This window comes from Prunus avium, chromosome 5 (assembly GCF_965620075.1).
Source record: "Prunus avium chromosome 5, drPruAviu1.hap1.1, whole genome shotgun sequence".
Lineage (NCBI taxonomy): Eukaryota > Viridiplantae > Streptophyta > Magnoliopsida > Rosales > Rosaceae > Prunus > Prunus avium.
The window spans coordinates 20,994,139-21,007,056 of NC_142288.1; the positions used below are offsets into that span (position 1 = coordinate 20,994,139).

General features: G+C 36.1%; 1 pseudogene; it reads right to left on the minus strand.

Moving 5' to 3' along the window:
• Positions 1 to 8,289: 8,289 nt before the first annotated feature.
• LOC110753279 (ethylene-responsive transcription factor ERF027 pseudogene) lies at positions 8,290 to 9,496 on the minus strand (annotated as a pseudogene).
• Positions 9,497 to 12,918: the final 3,422 nt, after the last annotated feature.

Below are 12,918 nucleotides of genomic sequence, written 5' to 3' on the forward strand. Positions count from 1 at the left end.
CTCATATATGCTCTCATACTTTTTCTTCCCCATTATTTTTTCATGCCTTTTACTGTATATAAAAAAAAATTCATAAGAGAGACGATAAAGGGTCCACATCACAGCACAGTCCCCCTTTTTCCTCCTTTCCCTCTTCCTTTTTTTTTTCTTCTAATTTTTTCTTTCTTTCCTCCTCCCTCCCCTGACCCCTCTTTCTCCTTCGCACTCTCCTCTCTCCCTCAGTGTTTAGTAAACAACCACCAATTTTAGATGATGAAAGTTGCAAACCAATTTTGTAAAAGCTCTTCCGTTGGTTATTCAAATGGGAAGATCCAAGTAAAACGAAGGTCTTTATCTATTGAACAAAGCGCTACTACGTTCAAATTATGTGTAATGGCATGGACCGTTAAATATCATATTAGGTATGGAATCAAAAAACTGATTTATTTTGGTTCTAGTTTCTTTCATCCGTTAGCCTTACAACATCATCTTATATCTACAACTTTAATATTTTAATTGCTATATAAAATTACTTCAATGTCATTAGAACATTTTATTGTCACTTATTGAGTTATTTTGAAATATTTTCTATGAATTCAGTTTTGGTTTCGGTTTAACAAGTTTTGTCTTCAATGGGTGTATTGTTTTTGTCAATTAATAACATTTTTATAATATTATAAATATTATGTTGCAAAATGGGCAGAAAGGTTTATGAGATTTTATTGGTTAATGTGGTGAGCAAAAATACTCCCATAGAAATAAAATCCTGTAATTGTAATCTATTAAAATCATAAGTAAAATCATGTAATTGCAATCTATTAAAATCATAAGCAAAATCATATAATTACAAATCCGGTTGAAATCCATTACATTAAAATCATGTAATTACAATATGTTAAAATCTTAATTGAATACACCCCCCTTTGTGTTCCTCCTCCGTGTTCTCTCTTGGTTTCTGCTATGGTATGCCTTACAGTTTGTGTGGGTGTCTAAGGACTATGATTTTGCTCATAGAAGGCTTCTTTTGACAGTTGGGATGTTCTGCGGTCAGGGATGAATCCAGGATTTCAAAACTCCATGGGCTAAATTTATCTTATGTATGCAGGAAATTTCAGTAGTGAGGGCCATATCACACCAAGCCGGACTTTACAACACGTGTGAGAGAAAAAAGAGAAATGCAAAAGAAAAAAAACAAAGGAGAAATGACGGGAAAAAAACAAGAGAAAAGCAACCAAAAATAAAAAGAAATAGGAAGAAGAAACTGTGGGGAAAAGCTCAATTTGTAGTAGATCTAAATCATAAAAAAATGGAGAAACAAAGACAAAAAACAAGAGAAAGGCGAAAAATTAAAAGAAATAGAAAGAAGAAGAAAGAAAGGAGGAAAAGAAGAGAGAGAGAACATAGGTATTGAAATTTTTTTTTTTTAAAAAAAAAGGCATGGGCTATAGCCCATACAGCCCAATAGCTAGATTCGTCCCTGTCTGCGGACCTCTCTTGTGGGTTTACTATTTGGAGTTTCTGTGGTCCTCTCATGTGGGTTTACTGTGTTGGTCTCTAGTTGTTGTTCTCGTCGGAGGTCTTTGTGTTAGTTTTCATTTTTGACTTGTTCTTTATTGTAATGGTCCAAAATGACATGAATTGGACTCTCTTATTAGTCAATGACATGTGTGGTACTCTTTCCTCCTCGGGGATTTGTCTCATGAGATTGTCCTAGGAAGGTTTTAACGAGGCCACTGTATCATGTCGCTCTTTGTACCTCTGTGGTTTTATGAATGAATTCTCCTTCTCAAAAAAAAAAAAAAAGTATCATAATTTGAAAGACGTGTTTGGTGTTTATGGAATTATATAGATGTGGAGAAAGTAATTTATGCATGGCTTGACCTAATTAATTGATGTATGAAAAAGATGCGCAATAATTAATAACCCACCAAAAGAAAAGAAAAAAGTGCAATAATAATGTTGAAGTTTTACTCTAAAACTATGTCCACCAAGACCATGAGGCCCCCCATTCTTGACAAGCTAAAGAAGATAGTCAAATTGAACAAATGAATGCTAATTCATGTCTAAAATCATGATAAGAACTAACAAATCAAAAGAAGATATAATGATTGTGATGATTTAGGAGGCGTCTTTTGTGGACTACTTTTGCTGAGTTTGAGGACCTCTCAGCGTTTTGTGATGGGGTGCCAATGATCCATGGACCCCCAAAACATAGATTTCGAGTTCTTTTTTTTCCTTTTCTCAGATTATGAATGCTTCAAGGATGTGACTGTTTTTACCATGAAAGCCTCTGAATCACATTGAAAGCTTGTTCCCCTAAACCTAGATCGATGTATGGGGAAACAAACCTTCTATTGTCAATTTCATGATCAAGTAAAATGTTTTCACTTTTCCTTTTACCCTTTGGTTTTTGTTTTTCACCCAATTCGATCGCCAGATTGTCCACTAATTATCATAACAAGATAAAGCATGTTCAGGCAGAGATACGATCTTCTACATGTTTCTTTTGTTATAATTTCAAGTTTATTTTGAATTTGATGCTTAAGCGTTTCGGATTTATATTTTAATATTTTGGAGTTTGTATTAGAAAATAAATAAATAAATAGAAGTCAAAATTATTAGAAATACAATGAACACCAAGTACAAAATCCGAATCCTAACCCAACTAACATTAGAGCATCCACAGTGGGGGGTGTATATGGGGGTGTATGTTAAATATACACCCCGAGTCATCGGAATCGTCTCCAATGATGAGATGTAAATGTATGTAAATATACATCACCACCATGGGGATGTAAAATAAAATGTATATTTACATCCATTTTTACATCCTTTGCAGGCGGGACCCACTCGAGAAAAGAGAACAAAAATGAAGAAAAGTCAACATAAAAGGCTAGGACCCACGGCTACACCCCCGAATTTACACCCCCCAACTGGAGCAAAAAATATATTTACACCCCCCGGAGGTGTAAAGGGGATGTAAAAGTGGCTTTACACCCCCGAATTTACACCCCCCACTGTGGATGCTCTTATGATTTAAGATGTACCCGTGGTTGACACTACGGAAAAGATTCCTTTTGTTGCCAGTTTTTGTTCTTCTTAATAAAATTATTCAAATGCTGTCGTTTTAATTGAATCAACATTTTTGGATTATTTCTTGATGGGTGCTCATGTTATACTGTAACTGTAGTATATAATTTTAATAACAGAATATATTCATGATAAGAATTCGGCTCTTAGGGGTTATAAACTTACCAGACTACTCGTTTTGGCAAAATAAAAATATACCTTTTAAAACCCGAAACTGGAAAAGATGTACAAGCTAGACCTACTATACATATGTGCTTCATATGAAAAGCTTGGCTGATAGAGAGAGAGAGCGATGCATCAACTACCCATAATTGTGAGGAGGAAGAAAAGTGTGGGGAGGCGATGTCGGCCATACTTGTCTTGTCTCCCACAGTCAAAGAACGTACACTTTTTTTAGCTCATTCAAATATGTTCCAAGGATTTCAACGACTGCTTTATTTATTTATTTATTGTTTTTTTTTGTTTTTGCATCTGAGAAAAACCCACAAACATACTTTTTTTCCCATTTCTATTGTTTGTGAATGAATGAATGAAAGGTAACCCAACTACACCTTTTCCACACTGATCAATTGGCCCCCCCACACCACATCCTTTCAGATTTCAGTATTTTCATGGCCGACTTCCAACCACGTTTTAATTTGAGTGTTGCTAAACGAACCCTAAAATTAATTGAGTACACCCTATGATCTAAGTACACCATAATATTTAAATCAAAATATAAAATTAACTAAGTACACCCTATTTAACTACCAAAAATACCCCTAATACACCCTATTTAAATAAATTTAAAAACTAATAATACATATTTACAAATGAAATAATTTAAAAGATTTATTTATAAAAATAAAATATTAAAAAAAACCTACCCAGCCCCCCACAAGAACTCCATCAGCACTCTGTATGTATTGATTTAAGATTAATGATGGAGCAGGTGTTTCTGGAGTAAATCAAGTTATCCACAAGCTTTCCAGAAGGGCACTACGACCAAAGTTATCAATTGTCTTCCTTTTAGATTGTGGGTTGGATTCAACATGCTCTACATTATTTTTCTTGCGTTTACCTAGAGAAGAGTTAGAGCTAGCTTCGTCTTTCTTTTTATGAAACGAAAAGTTGCACGGATTCTTTTACTCCGCAGATTTAGTGTTGCCTTTCTCCTGAATGCCTGCTACTTTCTCAGATGAACTCTTAGATCGGGCTACTGAACGTACTTCATTTCCAAACGAAGATTTTTTGAACTTCTCAACTGAAAGAAAAAATGTCTAAATTAATTTTCTCCCCATGATAGGCTTTTGGAGTAGTATTTAGCTCAAGTTATGCTGATATTTCTCCTATTTGATGATTGTCATTCAACATCCTTGCTTCTTGATGCTCTACTTTGGGCAATACAAGGACTGGAAAATTGACTGGAAAATCTTTTCAATTGACTGGAAATAATTAAAATGTTTTGTTTGATTAGGGTTGAATATGATAAGTAGGATGTACTTATTAAAATTATATTTGTTTCACAATTCAATATATCCTTTTTGGTCATTTTATATTAGGATAAATTAGTAATTCAATAAATATTTAGGTAGTAGGGTGTACTCAGTTAATTTTAGGGTTCGTTTAGCAGCACTCTTTAATTTTCCCTTTTTTTACCCTCATGAAAAATACGTTTAAAGCTATAAAAAAAATTAAAATCCATGCGAAAGTGTATATAATTTTGTCCAATGCATTATATGTTCGGTTTAATATATATATATATATATATATATATTGTTTTGATATGGAAAGATTGAGACATGATCTCAAATTCTCAATGAACTAATTTCTATTTTGGGTCTACTTTTTTTTGTTTTCTTCCTTTGTATCATAGAAATAGTATATTGCTTGAAATTTTTTCGCTTTAGGTTGTGGAACCTTTGCTCCACTGCCAATATAATAACATCATAGAGCACTAGCCGACCTCAAGATGAACCAATTTAGCCCCTTCTGAAGGAAAAACTTTAGAAAAGAGACTTCCAACTCATTTCCTTGGCACCCTTTATGAGACATCGATTGAATACATCGATTCGTTATCGTGGTTAACGGTTAATTTTGAGCTTTGACTGAAGACTTACCAAAAAAAAATTAGCGTTGACTTTTAGTTTCTCTTTTGGGAAATTATTAAAACATGCATGTACAAGTCCAAATTTCATGAACGAGAACTCTTCAAATGCAAAATTTAGTAAGTGAAAAGGAAATTTCATGGAGGAGGCTTAGATTGCTTGGTAATTAAGATCTAGGACCATCTCCTCGTTATGCCATAAATATGATGGTGATCTATAGTTGCCGCATTATCTTCTGACTTGGCTTGGCTAGGTGTGTTCACATGCTGCTGAGGTCTGACCAATTTTACAAGAGTTGCTTGCTACAAAATCACTTCGTGCTTTGTGCTTATTTGTGTGGGGCTTGTAGAAAAAGGGCCTACTTCACCATGTCCAGATCTGACAATTGACAAGAGATGTTTGTCTCCTTAAAGAGGTGAAATCTTCACGTAGGCCCTTATGGTTGGGGTTACAGAATTGAAACTCAATCCTTCAATACTTGACACGTCAATACTAGTAATGAAAATGTTTTAAACAGATGATTATCAACAAAGAATCCCAAGCCTCTGTATTTAGAGTAGAGATGATACATTTACTCGCATTTCATAAAATTTGGACAATTCAATTAATTCAATGCTTGTGAATATTCCACCTCAGCTACAATAAATTTGTTTCTTTTTTAAAAGAAACTGACGATGTTTAGTGCCTTTTGACAGAAAAAATAAATAACAATCTCTTTGACAATAAATTCTCTAGTTCGCCTACTACCACTTTCTTGGTTCTTTCTCTGTATGGTTTTTTTTTGGTCCGAGTTCTTCCTCTGTATTTGTAATCTATTCTTCTCCATCTTCTTTTTCTTTTTTTGGGTCTTTTGGCTTCTTCTTCTACTTTATTTCGGAGCTTCGGCTTACAAGAGAGCCAACCAAGATGTTATAGACTCATAATTGGTTCTAGGTTTTCAGAAAATTATGACAAGGAATTTCCGTGCTAGGAGGCAATACATCCAACTGTTCTGAACAACAAGTAGGCTCTCCTAGTCCATCCCCTCCTCCCAAGTTCAGGTGTCGTACCACGGTGTGATGGATTGTTAATTTGAAAAATTGTACTTTCTTCCTCTTTCTCACGTACGTCTTTAATTCCATGGTTTGCTGACGATGGTTAGTGTAACCCATCATCAAATGGGAAAGATTTATGTAAATGTTTTATTTTTATTTTTAATTTATATTTCTTTGTTGACCACAATCAAAGTAAAGTTGGTTTATGTATTAATTCATGAATAGTTCATTAATTGACAATTTATTCATGATTGAGTACTTGGAAAAGTCAAATACAATGATCTCAAAAATGCTGAAATTTATTTTCTTATGATTTGACAGATTAATTTCGGTAAGGTCGGATTATGGTTACTTTTAAGAAACGACGTCCCAACCATATATATATTCAAGTAGTGACTTTTTTCTTCACAAACACTACTATTTTTTTTTCCCAACACATAACATGATGGTCAGTTTCAAGGATTGTGAGATGAATATGATCCTCTATATTATATATATTTGTACTGGAGTGGTCAACCATTTTCTACTTTTTAGTTAACAACTAATGTTGCATATATGAATTGGATCTGAAATTTGGGATAATAACTGATGTTTCTACAACTAATTTTAGTGTGTTTATGGTCAGAACGGTATTGTTTAAGTGTTTAGGGTTCTTTTAAGACCAAATGGTAGCAATTCTAGAGATTTTTGTATGTCAATTTTATGAGAAAACATATATTTGTTGTATATAACCTCATTTCACAAGAGGAGGTCATGTGATTACACGTGAAAGGATGTTGTAAAATAAGGCTGTAATCAGTTGGACTTGGATGCATGTAACTTTTTTTTCCTATTTCTTATACACATGATCGGATTATTGACAGATCAATCACGCATGTAAGTAAAGTTTTGTTACAAATAAGTATTGGTAAAAATGATTGTATACAACTACTTACTAAGTACTGTAATAAGTGAAGTGAAGTGGCTAATTAGTGTAATAAGTGAAGTGAAGTGACTAATAAGAGCATCTCCAAGGGAGATGTCAAATACCAAACATCAAATTTAAATTTGATGGTTGATGTGGCAATTTGACATCTTACATAGCTTTACACTTCACCCGATATGTCAAATTAAATTATTATTTTATTACATTTTAGTGTTGATTTATTTTTAATTAAAAAGAAAAGAAAAGAAAAGAAAAAATAATAAAATATTCATTTGACATCTTGCTTTTGGGATGTCAAAAATAACATCTCAACCTCCAGCCTTCATTCCACATCAGCTTTGACACATCGGTTGGAGTGATGTGATATGTTATTTCTAGCCGTTAAATGTTTATGTGGTACTTTTGACACATCGGTTGGAGATGCTCTAAGTAAACTTTTTTACACATTTTGAAAAACCCTAGCCACTAAGAGAGAGAGAGAGAGAGAGAGAGAGAGAGAGAGAGAGAGAGCGCTTCAGATTGATTCGAGGAAACTATGGCGGTAGATAGGGGTTTTAGAAAATTTATTTTTTGGGAGTGATTCTTTTCAGATCATTTTTAGTTTTTTGACTAGCTCAAGTCACCAGGAAAGCTTTGTCCATGTCTACCGTATTGCTATTGGGATGACTCCCTTTACATTGTTTTTCCTTTATACTCTTTTTGTCCGTTTGATCTAATAAAGTTCTATTACTTTTTATAAAAATAAAAATTACACGTTACCAATACGGGAAGTGAGAGAGAGATGTTCATGGTTGAATAATTGCACCCCGACAATTGAACAGTGTAAAACTCTAATTAAAAAGAGAGAGACAATCTCTCGTTACTCAAACCACATGTTTACTTTCAAATTTCAATCTTTCATCAAAGGATATTGACACTTTATGGGCTTATGGGACCCAATGAGTTTTGACTCATGATACTTTCATATTCCAACAAGGTCGAAAAAATCCCTAAAGTTTATCTGTCTAGTGAATGATATGATTAGACAATTAGATTGAAAAAGAAGAATTATTAACAACACAGAACATTATCTGTACTGTATGTATTTAATTACTATTTACCAATTCATGAAAATTATTTATGGTTGAATATTTATATGAAAACCATAACCAATAATAAATTGACAAAAAAAATATAATGAGAGCACAATCTTAATAATACTAAAAATTCCCAGGAAAAAAATCAAACACCTGACAAAACTATTTTACAGGCACTCATAATAATTAAGCAAAAGCAGGCACCCAACCTTCTTCAAACCCAATTCACTGCCTCACTTTCAAAATTATCGTAAGGTCATAACACATGTGCCTCTCTCTCTCTCTCTCTCTCTCTCTCTCTCTCTTCCTGTTTGTTTTTTTTTATCTTATAATAATCTAAATTTATTTCTTAGGTTACGTTTGCAAATTGATTGATTAATAAAAAGGATGAAGCTGCATCGTTACTTAATAGCTCCAAAGGAGACTTTCTCCACCGTCTGAGTTTCCAGGCGAGTCGTCGTAATCCGAAGGCGGCGAGTCGTTCATTCGCGGTGGAGACACCAGCATTCCCTCTGCCATGTCCATCAGTAAATTCGGCATCCCGAAAAGCTCTTCCTCGTCCATGAAGTCTCCCACAGAAGACGACGCCAAACTTAAACTATTACTCACCGTCACATCGTCCTTATCATCCTTCTGCCTCTGTCCCGGGCTCTCTCTGGAGTCATCATTCTTTCGTAGTGTCGCCGCTGCAGCAGCTGCAGCACTACGAATATCTTGTGGCGAAGTGGACGCTGGCGCTGGATATGACCCAATGAAACCAGGAAAGTTGAGAACAACATCGGCACCTTTCAGAGCGAGTGCGGCCACATCATAGGCGGCCGCAGCCATCTCCGCAGTTGGGAAAGTGCCAAGCCATATTCGCTTGGTCTTGCGTGGCTCCCGGATTTCAGAAACCCATTTCCCGCCGCGGCACCGGATGCCGCGGTACGTGGGGTGCTTCCCGGAAGAGGTTGAGGCCATGGTGGTGGGCTTTGGTACTGTGTCAACCTCTAGTGCTCTTGTGGAGGGAAAGGGTGTTTCAGTAAGTTCACACGTATGGTGTTGAAGAGAGTGAAGAGAATATGGGATGTGTGGAGGAGGAGGAGGAGGCTGAGGAGGAAGGGGCTGGTATGTTGGGGGAGGAGGGTGAAAGTCAAGGGAGGCTACAGTTGGTGTGGATTGGTCTAATAATATTTGTCGCACGTTAGTCAGAGAATTTAGAGAATTTGGAGAATTTGGATTTGGGTCAGCCATGGTGTGTATATATAGCTAGCTGTGTGTGTGTGTGGATATATATGTAAAGGTCGTGTGGGGATTTTAGAAGGAAGGTAAGATATTAATTCTATGTCTGCGTACGATTTATATATGTGTGTGCTTAGAAAGGTAAAAGCGTGGGGATTTCGTGGGAAGGTTTCGCTCAAAAGTCGCGGCATGCCCTCAGTTTGAGTTTAACAGGCTTTTTGGGTTTTTGAAATTGACACTTCGTGTTGAGAGTACCATGGAAAATTTAATGCTTTTGATTTTAGAAAGTTTTTTGTGTGCAAAATTGCTGTGTGCGCTTTTTGCTGAGCACACGCATTTGCCCCAAGCTAGCAATTAGCTGTTCCGGATTTCTAAGTTCGGCTGATGGGGAAAGAATTGGAAGCATCCAAGATCAAGTCACCAAACAAGGATCAATTTGATGACATGATTTAACATAACATTGCGAGATTTGCCTAATATTAGGAGCCTTACTATTCTAAAATGCAATGAATTATTAGGTTGTTGCCCAATCAAGTGCACCACACAGAGATATTAGCATTTTGTTGGTGATAAAAAATCCGAGCAATTTACAGTAGCAGCTATTATGGCAGAAAAAACTTGAATGAAATGGGAATAATACTATTTTGCTATCCCAATTAATCATAGATTGTCATGTGAAAAAATTATTATATGTGGTATGCCGTGATTAATAAAAAATAGCAAAATAGTTTTATCCCGTTTCACACAAGTACTTCTCCTACTATAGCCGCATGTTCTCCTGCTCTCCTTGAACATTCTTTTTTGCTTCCCAAATTTCTCTTGGGATTCCATTAATTTCATGTTTTTTTTTTTTCCGTCTTAAGATCACCAAAAAACCTATATTCACGGTTCTTCACATACAGTTGTTCAGTCACTTGTCGTTTTTGGTCATGGTATTGTGGCTGACAATAAATAAATAAATCGCTTGGACGCTATTTGGCCAACAAGGTGCCCTTATCTTTATACATGGTTCTCCCAGCACACTAGGGCCCTGGCTGTCTCACACATGATTTTTATACTTAAATTGGGTCACTTCCCTTTAATGGTATATCATTAATCGAATTGGTCCTTTCGTGTAATAGCAAAATTAGCCCTATAAAAATTGATATTTAAATTAGGTTTTTTTTGTTGGTTGTTATTGATACTTCAAAATATATAGTGATTTTTTATTATTTTTATAGGGTTATTTACTCAAATGGTCCTCAAATTTATACTCGAATTGCATTTTGGTTCCTCAACTAAATTATTCGTTCAAATGGTCCACCAATTATTTATTAATCGGCACATTGGTCCTACCGCTACACTCTGTCAATATTGCCGTTAATTTGAGAGTTAAAATCGTCAATTTATATTAAAATATTAATTAATTAATTAATTAAAACAGAGGTAGAGGGAGAACACAGAGGGGGTGGGCAGTAGGTGTGGGCTGGGCTGGGTGGTGGGAGTGGCTCTGCCTTCTTCTCTTCTCTCATCATGGAGAAAACAAAAATTTCTTCATTCTCTTAAAAAGAAGAACATATAAAAAACAAGTGATAAATAAAAACAAGAAATATCCCCTTGATCTCATCTCATATTTATCCCACAGAGCAACAAAAGAAAAAGTTTTTTTTTTATATTTTAAACAAGAGGTCCTGGGTTTGATCCCAGGCGCTTGCGAATAGAGCAGACTTTGTTGGGAGAGGTCCCCGCTTTGCGCCCGACAGTACCTTGAGGGTTAGTCCCCGCAATCGCGCGGGGGATACCTTGGTTTTCACCACAAAAAAAAAAACTACTTTTTTCTTTTTCCATTTTTGCAACTCCAGTGAGAGGAATCCAATATCATAAATTGATCAAGGTACCCATGTGCCTTCTCCCTCAATCCTTTGCTCCCATTTCTTACCATTTAGCGGGGCAACAAGCCGGCTCCACCATTGAAACATGTCATGAAGCTCAACGCGTGCCACCACCTTGGCCATTGAAGTCGAAGAAGTCGTGTCTGAACGAAGTCGCCGTTGTTGTCTTCTCTCCCGTGCCGACTGGTTGTCTCCCGATGCCATTGTCATTTGGTTGTACAGGGAGGGAAGAAGAAGAAGAAAAAGGGAAACGAAAACTCCACTCTGAAAAAGTTGCATTTACCCTTCCTATTCTCCTCACATGCAGTTCACATGACTAAAACTCACAAAAAAAATGTAATGGTGGACCAATGCGCCGATTAATAAAGAGTTGGTGGACCATTTGAACGAATAATTTAGTTGAGGGACCCAAATACAACTTGAGTATAAGTTTGAGGACCATTTGAGTAAATAACCTTATTTCTATAATGAAAAAAATAATTAAGGAAGAGATGAGTGATGAGTGCAAAATGACTTTTTTTAAATAAAAAAAAATGAAAAAAATGTTTAGGGCAGGGAGAGGCTACCCCCACACCCAGGGCCAGGGCAAACCTTAGACCTTTACCAGGAAGGACTGTTGGCAATGAGACTCGAACGCTAATGGAGCGTCACATATAAAATGATTATTTTGAAGTACTAAAACAAATATTTTTTTATATATAAATATTTATTGATCAAATTCAACATGTTATAGCATGTAACACTAAGGAACAAAGTTTACCTCTCTTGGACTTGAAAAAGAGTTGGGTGGTTACACTTTTGAGGTACCTCCCTATTTCGGCGGGCCATTATTTGTTTGGGGATTTATGTATGGTCTCTAGGCTCAAGATGATAGTTGTTTGTTTTTTTGTTAAAACTCGGCCCACCGTATAATTAATACGTATAACAAGTAAATTTTGTGCCTTTAGGTGAAGATGAGCCACCCATTCCCGGCGCCGGCTGGCATCTTTGTAAGAGTACAATGTGTCGAAACGGGATCCTGCCATGGTCCTCAGAGCTAGCGCAATGTCCATATCACCAGAAAAGGAAACCGGTCCAAATCCACCGCTGTACCGGCCACTCCATGGCCTTCACCTGCATATTAATTAGATCACAAACGATGATAAGATTGAGGAGAAGATTTCTAAAACTTTAGGAAGGTAAATTGGAAAAAAGGAAGAAAGTAAAAGTTAACTGGCAACCTTTGGTGCACCACTAACAGTTCCGACAGGCAATGCAGCCCGCAGGGCATCCCAGCAAGTGAGATCATCGTGCAGCTCTCCCGTAACCTGCACGAGAGATTGTGACATTTTCACTGAAAGCATATTCTAAGTAATTCTATACCAAAAACAGATTGTAAAAGTAATTTTTTCCTCAACTATGGAACATTTAGAAACCACAACATTTGGATCTGAGTGCACATTGTGATCAAAGGAAGGAGAAGAGGTCGGAGACTATTAGAATTCCTTGGTTTTGGAACTGTTTGAGGCACATCATAATTTGGATAACCCAACAGCAGCTGCACATGTGATGGGGCTGCAGGTAATTTAAATACTTTCACCATTGCCCGGCGAAAAGTCTATATTACCCCTAAAAGATAAATCATATACTTAGGGA